This window comes from Teleopsis dalmanni, chromosome X (genome assembly GCF_002237135.1).
Source record: "Teleopsis dalmanni isolate 2A chromosome X, ASM223713v2, whole genome shotgun sequence".
Taxonomy (NCBI): Eukaryota; Metazoa; Arthropoda; class Insecta; order Diptera; family Diopsidae; genus Teleopsis; species Teleopsis dalmanni.
This window is the reverse complement of record NC_051848.1, coordinates 44,720,679-44,731,812: the sequence shown is the minus strand read 5'-3', so window position 1 is coordinate 44,731,812 and position 11,134 is coordinate 44,720,679.

Here is an 11,134-nt window from a genome sequence, read left to right as displayed (position 1 = left end):
ACCATGAGAGTTTTCTTAGTAATGTGTACTTTTTTCTAGATACATTTTGTGTTCATCAGATCATCACCTTTCAATTAAAAATATTCGATCCAATGATTTTTCAAACCAATCGGATCATGTCAACCACTCACCTCTTAAAAAAAAACTCTTGTTACCATTGGCTATTGATTTAAGTCGAAGTTATTCTCTTCCCCACCAATCACATCTCCATCACCAATTACACTTTCATTATATTCACTAATTACAGTGAGACAAACCTAATGCATATTCTAAATGAAATCACAATTTCTAACCCAATTGACGACATTACCTCATAGTTCTTATAAATGTATAGTATCCCCAAGTTGCACTGATGTAAGTTTACTCTGCACATTGACCAAAAGAAAATGTTTTTTTCTCTAAAATATTTTTAATATGGTTCACAGAATCCTTGCTTTCTCTGAAAATAATCAAAAAAATATTCAATATAGTCATCACTTTTAACACTGATTTCACTATTTTTGACTTCTTTATAGCTGATTTACACGCTGAAGTGCAGTATATAGATTCTGCATGATATTCGCACTGTCATTCTTTGAGGTGGGTATGAAGTCCAGTTGTTTTATGTGGCTAGTCTTTAAGAAGGCTAGGTAAATATACTATAACTTCTGATTGTGTTACTTTTAAAAAATGTAGTATATTGTGATTAAAACTGAGATCTATAGCTATAAATAGATATCAATAGATATGCTTTCTATTTTCACTCTACGTTGTATAAGATCGACTATAATTTAACAGTGTATATAAATGTACAATGCTCTAAAATTATTTGCGAAAATTGACAGACTTACGAACACCGCGTTATCGAATCTCATGTTGGTTACAGGCTTCTCGGGGAGGTATGCAGATCTGAGTAAACTATTGCTTAGTCTGATGAAGTGATAAAAAACAATTTAGTCAAGGCATAAAAAGGGGTTTTGAAGATACCTCACAGTTAATAGACAACTGTTAAGATAAACTTAAGAAAAAAATCCTCCATATCATTTCCCAAAGTAATTTCATCAGGCATCAAGACTATTTATATTACTACATAATAGGTGTTTTTACTCTTAAACAATTGTTACCTTAAAAAATTGCAATTTTTTAATATTTCTAATAGATAATATATTTATTATATATTATGTATTATTTATTTAGTATCTACTTAAAGAAGTTCAAATATATCTTATATTAATAATGCACTAATTCTATTAATACACATCACTGTTCTTTCCAGTTTATTGTTTTCTTTTTGCATTCTTAATATCCTCATATTTTGCAAATAAGTCAGCTATCAACTCAACTAATATGTATAAATTACTCAGAGAAAAGTAACGAATAATATGACTTCAAATCATAACGATAACAAATGACAATACCAGAAACTTAATAGTAATTGACGAATAAAAGGACTGTTGGTTTAAAAATTTCAATGAAAAACATTTATGGGTACATTTTTATAATAAAAAAAAAATATATATACGTATCAATTGTTTTGAATATACACTAATTAAAAATAAATTATCAGCCATAGTAGATATAGACCTTAAACAATCCTTAAAGCTGATTTAATTAAAGTCAAACTATTTTTGAATATTTTTTTATATAAAAACGTTCAATTAGAGTTTCGATAACGAATCGAAGATGATGAAAAAAATTACTATTTCAACATAACCATTGCACTCAGTGTGCATTCCATTTTTTCAAGTGTATTTCAATAATAGTTATTTACATGAATAAAGTGTAAAATAATGTAAACAGAGGGCCTTTGTAAATACTCATGCTCGTATTCGACGAATACTGGCATTTATTAAAAAATTGGCTCATTCATATACATATGGAAATTTGTCGAGGTAACCGCCAATAGCCATAACTATAAAATCAGCTTATTTATAAAGAATATTCGTATATTGTAAATACGTATATTGAATACACTGTCATATATGCACGTATTGATGTGAGTATCGTATATGAATCACATGACCTGAAATGCAGACACTGAGAAAAACAGGAAAATAATTCTTTTTTCACGCCACCATTCCCCTTAGGCAGACTTGTATGACGTGAATTGGAGTCAATAAAAATTGTTTCCCTCCACATACCAGTCGAATCCTGTACAGAAAATGTGCAAAAGGACTAAACAAGATAGGAGGAGCGAATAAATGCAAGGCAATGCAGTTGTCTATTAAATGTCATCATAATTTAAGTAAAATGGAAAAACAAATTTATTCTTGAAGAAAAGAAAAAAGAACAATGTGACAATAATCACATATATAATCCTTTATGACTAGAACATTCAATTATTGATATTGTAAGTACACGAATATAAAAATACTTATTTAAGCAGCAGTCATAAAACACTAAATTAAGTTAGATTGAGAAAAAAATATAATTAAATTAAATTTTTAGCGAATTTTTCTTCAACCTTACTAGGCTAAACGCTTTCTTATGAGACACATATGTCGATGAATTTTCCGCTATTAAAGCCCAAAAGTAGTCCTTAAACGCCTTAATGCTTTCTTATCAGATACATATATATAATAAACCATCGACATTTTTCGTCTCTCATTTTTTCGATATTGAAGCCCAAAAGTAGTCCGCAAACGCCTTAATTCTTTGTTATCATATACATATATATATAATAAGCCATCGACATTTTTCGTCTCTCATTTTTCGTCTTTCTCATGGTCCTGTCAGTTCACAGGACCATTTCTGAAAATAAAGTTGTTGCCAGTTATCAAATTAATTTCGCCATCAATCGATTGTTAAGTGCGCTGTATGGCAAATTGCGATATACACCAAATGTTGGAACCAAATATCATCGATGTTTAACTGATTAAATTTTGAAAATAAAAATTCAGTCAACATGGCTTGATAACTCTCGCCATTCACCACAACGGCAGCGGTGCTCCTTCCTCATATCGAAAGAAATAAGAACCCAACATGCCGCCGGCGAGTAAACCGCTTCAAACAGTCAGCCATCGACCATCAATTCACAGAGTGAGGGTTCAGATTTAGTATGGTTTAGTAGAACCACGGTTTTATTTAAATTGCCTACACGAAACAACTTTCTCTAAACTTTCTAATTACACAGCTTTGTTCACTATATACCATATCTATGTTTAAAATAGAAAAGTTTTCATGTGAAGATCATCAACAAGTAGATAAGCCATCTAGAGCTAATTCGCAGCACATTTTATTACTTACTTACTTGCTGTAGTCCTCTTTCCCTTATGGAGCACTGGGTTTCATAGCACATTTTACTTAGTCTTGAACTAACTTTTATATTAGATCATATTTTATATTTTATTTAATAATGTTTTCATAGCATTGCAAACTTCTCAGTAGACATAACTTATCGTTCACGCCTACAATATATTATATATCAAATAACAGCTAAGAACGAAAATTAAAGTTTTTAATTATTGTCTTAATTCTAAAGGATATCTGCTGAAGATTCCATAGACCATAGACGTAATGTGTTTTTATTTCGTCAAAGTTAAGGTGCATAATAGTTGCTAGTAATGTTGAAAAAGAACCAAATATTTTTTGATAAAATTATTTTGAAAATTTATTAAAACATTTATTATAAGAAAATGTTTTATTAAAATAACTCAATATTTTATATAGCATTTATATTTTTAGTACTCAGAACCATAGCTCGTTTTAGTGAGCCTGCAAAACGACATCTCCTATGAAGCTTGCAACCTTCGAACATAGAAAGGGTGAATCTTTTTTATTTTTATTTATTTATTGTTGTAAATTGTTGCCTCTAAAGTGTATTACGATGTCGTATTTTAACTATTTTCCCCGAATTAATTTACTTAATTGCTTGCATTCCCTTGGCGTATGGCAAACACAATGCAAGGATATGCATACGATTCGTTAATATTCCCAAATAATATCAGATATTAGTTTGCATAAAATATATATATATATTAGCTATTTGAATTTATGAACATTCGAACATAAATACAAAATTTAAAAAAAGAATACATAAATAAAATACATAAGGTGTTCAATAAATCAAGTGCTATCAAATGCCACTGATATCCTTGCAGGCTAGTCAATCTTAAAATACTTTGTTTTATGATTTTATGAACCAAAACATCGATTTGCAATTTAATTGCAAACATACTCGATATATTGAAGGTCAAATACAATTGATGCTCCTCATTTAGTTAGTGGTCATTCCATTATGCTTGCTTCCCTAAGCTCCAAGTCTTATACCAGCTAATTAGCACTAATTAAGGTTTCAGTAATCTGGAGGAAAACTTTATGACTTAATTGGGCTTATTTACGTATTTGCGTGGCATTGTCTAATATTTGATATAAGGACGCATGGCATACAGTATTATGCGAAGAAGTTACATTGTGGCTACTCGTATTTGCAATTGCCAGTAGACGTAATATCTTCCTTCCTTACCACCTTGCTCACTGTATTTGTGCATTCGAACATGGCTAATATAAGCAGAGCTCATACTTATGAGAAAACCATATTAGAGAATAAGGCTGTGTGTATTAATTAACCAAATAGCACTAAAATTACATATCACAGTTGAGCCACTTTTACTTTAAAATTGATTGATTTATTTCAATTAATTTGACAAGCAATAAAAGATACAAGCGTGTATTTAATTTGAAAATATCTTTCAATCTATTAAAATTTATCAATATGTTAATTATTTTAACATATTGTGAAAAACATTCTCAATGCGTAAGCAGATTAAGCAAGCATAATTTTTGAAATGGTATATCATTAGCACATACTAGTCGCGGGACATAATTCTGGTCACAATTAGTATAAAGTATTAATTCAAGTGTAACACAATCCTCAACTTTTAAATACAAGTTCTTCAACATCATTTTCTTCACCACCATCTTCGTCTATCGCCAAGAGCATATCATTTGGGACTGAAGTCCATTCGTGTACTTTACTTCACTGGAGATAACATTCATTCACTTCATTCATAATAATCTTCCTTCAATTAGCCTATGTCAGACTCAAAATGAATGCAGCTAAAATAAAATAAAATAGAAAATAAAAATAATAAATATAAATTAAATCACAAAAAAATCTTCCTTCAATTTGCCTAAAATCATTGACGCTAAACCCAAACTAACACGGACTAATAGGAACAGTAATCATTAGTTTTTTTAGATAGGGCAATAATTTGTACGAATAATAGACATCAACATTTTTAGATATGACAATGGTTAGCTCAATGTCAAACAATTTGAATATCATGGAAATACACTAACCATAGACTGAGGTACCATTGTTAACATTAACAATGACACCTTCCATCAATGAAAGGTCAAGATGACTGCTGCCGTCATCTAAATAAGTTTGTTATATTTGGCTATATAACATTGGTAGCTGAGTTTCTATATACAGCATACAGTTTGACGTAAACTCTTTCGTACTTAACCTAAACCACTGTATCCAACCTAAAGTATTCCAAACAGACGATTACAGACACATGGCAGTCACTTAAAAAATGATAGAGCAAGCGTTCATGATATTTGATGATGTATTTGTGTTTCAACTAAAGAAATGTTTGCGTAGTCATCAGATTTAGTAATGCTTATGGTCCACAGTCAGACATTCCTTTCAGGTACATAACTTCCATGACTTACCTTAGAACAAATATAGATTAGAATACTGTTCATTGTGACACTAAATATATTGATTTGTTATTTTTGAATATCTTCAGCATTGGCATTTATTTAAAAAATTTATTTATTTATTTAAAAATTGTTCATACCAGCTCTTCAAATCTTTTTTTTATTTTATTTTATTTCCAGAATAAGTACCTATACTTCGAAATAAGATGCTTTATATAAGAGATGAGAGTTTAGATGTCATAGGTGAAAAATATGAATTTAGTAAGCTAGGATAGTTAAGTTGGAGTGGTGGTCTTATAGAGAGAGAGAGATCAATGAGCTAAAATAATGGCGTTTTAAGGTATCACTGGATTGCTGTTTCTTTATACACAGACTATAAGTCAGATTATGACCAACGCCGAAAGACAACGACTTTCCCATTAAGTGACAATGCACCAACCTGACAAATCTGTAAATTTGGATAAGTCCCTAATTTTGCAGGATGACAGCAAGAAATAGGGCATGGTAAATTTTAGTTTTTCCTCTAATTAAGGATGTACACTGACATATGAGATGAAGTACAGTTTCTTCTACAACCTCGCAAAAGTCATTATAGAGCAAATCCAGTCTCATAACATGCCGATACCGTAGTGCTAAACAGGTTACGACTTAGTTGAAGTAGCTGACTGTAACGTTTTTTGTTAAATTAAGATCAGGTCAACCTAGAGATCTGACAGCATAGTTTTTCATCATCTGCATAGTTTAGTTAGATATGATCAGATATTTTATGAATATCAGTGAGATGAGTGTGTGGATTAGCAAGCTCGTTTGCCCTGCGGTTGCCCGAGATGTTCCGATGTTCAGGAACCCATATGAGTTGAACTCTGACAAGCCTGATATGAACTTAGTGACTATTGTGAAATATTCGTAGGTGCTATAAATAGAGGAGAATTGCTTTAGGTCATCACCTTTACATTTCTTGTACTAATTGTTTGCTAATTTTGGAATAATAATTTTAATGTAATGGAAAAAATTTTTAAACGATGTTAAACGAATTCAAATTGACTGAAGAAATCAGAAAATTTCTTTAACTTTACATTTGTTGTGCGAAAGAACTTCTGGAATTTTAGGCTATGGGATTGGATTGATTTCTGCTATAGAAAATGTGCGTAATAAAAATCCATATTAATCCATATTCAGTCAGTAACGCACCTGAAAAATCAAGTCTCTCGGCGCATTCCAGTACTTTTACCAGAGGTTGATTGCGTTTCGCTATCCGCACCGCAAAGTGAAAATGGTGAGGAGCGCGTTTCTGATGTTGACGTTGCAAAGGCTTCGTAAGGTAAATTCTTCTACTTATTATTTCCTTGTACTCGTATTAAATGCATATCATGCAGTGACGAACGAACTTTCTTTTGTTAGAAGTATGCGCCGTGGAACCAATTTTTTGCCGCCTTGCCGCCTTCACACTTGTCAACGGTGTCATTTTGACAGCTGACAATGGAAGTTGATGCATGAATCACATAGTTAAAGCCAAAGGACATAGAAATTCCTTGTTAGTTGTGCTTTACCTAAGGCTCCTTTTAATAATCCTTAGCTCTGTTTTTATGTTCTTTCTGTTTGTTGGTGTGGCTTTGGCTTTGGCTTTTGTTAAGTAATTCTCGTTCATTGTGTTCATATTTACCGCATGGCTAAAATATTTTCGGTTTCTTCACTACAAAAACGATTTGGATGACAAATTTTTTATATGAAAAATATAAAGAAAAATTTATTAAATACATTTATTTTATTTAATATGAATTATATTGCTTTTTTATTATTTGCTTAAGACTTTGATAAATGAATTTGATAATTTTTTTTAATCCAGTATAAATTACCACAAATATAATATAAGTTAACATTATTTTACATTGTATAGTAAAAAAGAAGCGTCCCAATTAAACTGCAACCAACTTTGAACTAATATCACTTTCGAACGAGTCACAGGATTACATATATATACCGCAGAAAAACTGCTGACTTTATTGCTTATACATATAGCTTATATACATATATATATATGTATATATATATATGCTTATACATATATATATATATATATATATTATATTATATTATTAACTATTGTTAAACCCCTCATATATTATACCCTATATTGAAAATAAATATTTATAATTAACGCTGGCTCTGAGCTTTAAACTTGACTGGAAAAAAATTTGTTAATAAAACCTTCACAAAACTCTAGAAAAATGTGCGAACATAAAAGTCAAGTGGCTTTGGGTCAGTTGGTTAAGAAGCGCTGACTCTGTGCTTCAAATTTGGCAGGAAACGCGTTCGATTCCTGGTACTTGTAGTCTCAAAAAAATTATTTATAAATAATTAAATAAAAGAATTATTTCCAAAATCACTGCTGATGGGTATTTGGCAATACTCGAAACAGCGTATGGTCAGCCAAAAATTCAGTTAGTTAAAATAATATTAAAAGAATTTTTGTTGTTGTAGTTCACTATTGTTTAAAAAATCTTCTTAAATTTATTTGTATTTGCAAATTCTTAATAAATTTTTATTAAAAGGAGTGATATGTTATAAACATAAGGAGTGATTTATGAACTTTTTAAACTTTTTATATAATTCTTTTGAAACTATTTATTTTAAATTTATTTAAATTTAAAAATATTTACTATTAAAATATGTTAATAAAACTAAATAGTTTCGCAGTATTTTAAACCAACAAATTTTAATTTTAATCATAATTATTATTAATTATAATAGTATTATTATAATATAATAACATATTATTTTTTATATATATTAATTCATTGTAAATCATATTATAAAAAATATATTATTATTATTATATTATATATATTAATATATTATATATTACATATGTTAAAATATTATATATTATACATAATAATATATACGTATAAAATTTACATATAATTTATTTGTAAAAATAAATTTATGTAAAAATGGTTGTTTGGTTATTAATTAATTTAACAATTCATGTAAATAAATAATAATATATTAATATATTATATATTACGTATAATATATATATGTAATAATGAAACTGTGATATAAGCCTCTATTTGCAGTTAAAAAAATTATAAAATCATTTGAATTAATATATATATGGAATAATTAAAATAATTAAGTAAAATATATATATTTTAATTTGTTTATTTATTTTTATTTATATTTTATTATTTTTTTATTTTATTTTATATATTATTTATATTTTTATTATATAAAATATTTTAAATGAAATAAATTGAAGCTAAATAATTTTTTTAATAAACTTGAAAAAGATAACTTATTATTTTATACATAGTATAGTAAATTTCATAGTATTTTCAGGTAGTAACGATTATGTTCTTGAAACTTAAATAATTTAGTGGTATGTTAGACTATTCGATGTTTTTAGATATTGATTATCTATGTTTTCTTTTCTATCTGTAGTCGATTCTCTTAGAACAAGATATCTAAGGAAAATATTTTATCCTGTAATTAATGATCCCCATTGAACCTTACTTACCTTTTGCTCAATACGGATTTTGTTGTTAGTTAACTACTCCTTAAGTCATAGATCTTTTTCAAAAATTTTTTTTTTATTATGTTGGTACATCCTTTCTTGACATATGGTTTTGAGCGCCATCTGTCCATTAGTTTTACAGCAGCTGTTAATGTGAGATTACCTCAAGTGCATTTAGTGATTTTTACTATGGAAAATTCTTGTTGTACGCGATTTTTTGCTCAAACACGGCACCACTGTCATCGCTCAGGCACCATATTCGCCAGGTCTGGATCCGTGCGACTTTTTCCTGTTCTCGAAACTCAAATTGCCCCTTCGTGGTAAGCGTTTTGAGTCGATTGAATCGGTAAAGGAGAATTCGCTGATGGAACTAAAAGCCATACCTTCACGGGCCTACGAAAAGTGTATGGAAGATTGGATTAAGCGTTGGCATATGTGTATCGCTTCAGAAGGAGCATATTTTGAAGAAGATAAAATAAATTTGGAATAAAATTTAAATTTGTGTGTTTTATTTACCAAATCCGAGTACTTTCGGAGCATAAGGTAAGTTTGTGAACGATTTATATATCTTTGTTAACATAATATTTGAATTGAATAATTACATTTTTAAGATGCTTTTTACATTTTAACCAATTGGGTCGTTTACTTGGTGCATGGTAGGTTTGAAACCTTAGCTATTGTAGGTTCTGCATTAAATTATCTTCCAGTAAGGTATTCTGTGACCCTGAAATCGTCCATACCTTGGGGTTTTATAAGACAATTTAGCCAACACCATGGTTATCTATTACATTTATTGTTTAAAATCAATGGACTGTATTGAATATGACAATTAAGGTTTTGTATTTCAACAAATTGACAATGAATTGATGACAGGCTGGCGTGATGAAATCATATTATGAATTTTTATCAATGTTCTATTTTGTACTTCATGTAATTTAGAATCATCTAGAAAAGTAGAAAAAAAAAATTAATAGTATCCAATAACAAACAAAAATCCTTAAATTCCTTAAAAAGAGTGCAAGAAATATTGGAGTCTGCAGTTGTAATAAGTCCTAATATAATAAATCAGTAAAATGCTATTGATATGGTAAAAGTATTCCGCAATCGAAACATGCAGTCAATAATTTCACCCGGCAAAAAAATATAGAAAAAAATTATGTTTCTAAACATGCACATATAAATTTCTATCTATCGATTACAAAGTGACTGAAAAAGGCATAAGTATGCTACAAAGCAGCTCTTTAAAAACCACACTTTTAAAAATATGTATATGTAGAACTATTTAACAAATCCAATATTGTATTTTAAATTTAATATAATAAAATGTCAATAAACCCGGAATTTATATGAGTTATATTTTAAGGACAAGATCCTTTATCTGACACTGAAGTTCTTGAGCTTTTTGTGTAATTAAAAAGTATTCTATTAAATAATGTCAAGCTTTTTTTAATTATGTTAATTGACCTTGTCAGTGTCTAACTTATTTGAAAATAGAAATATATCCGGTCATTGCAAACCTAATGTGCTTGGTAAAGCAAGCTTGCTGCTCTTTGCTCTCTGAAACTTATTGTTCGGACTCTAGTATTTCACTCGCAACGGTTGACATGACCATAAAACGAAAATTTCTACCAATGAGAACTCTTGTGAGACCTTAAAGCCTGCTACACACTTGCGGCAAAAATTCGTACATACATGATGCGTGCATTTAATGCACTTCTGAAATTCATTAGATCATATTGAGTATTGCAAACTAATTTGCACTCCGTGCAAAGCTTTGTACTTCTTGCACCGCAAGTAACCAAATACGCATTTGCGGTAAATTACCGCAAGTGCGTGTATATAGCACACGCTATTTATTATAATTAAAATTAAAATTAAATTTCGTGGTTTATTGAAAAGATAGTCAATGCAGGCACAAAACAAATATATTATTATTAGGCCCTTATTAGACAGCTTATTTTAAAAATAACC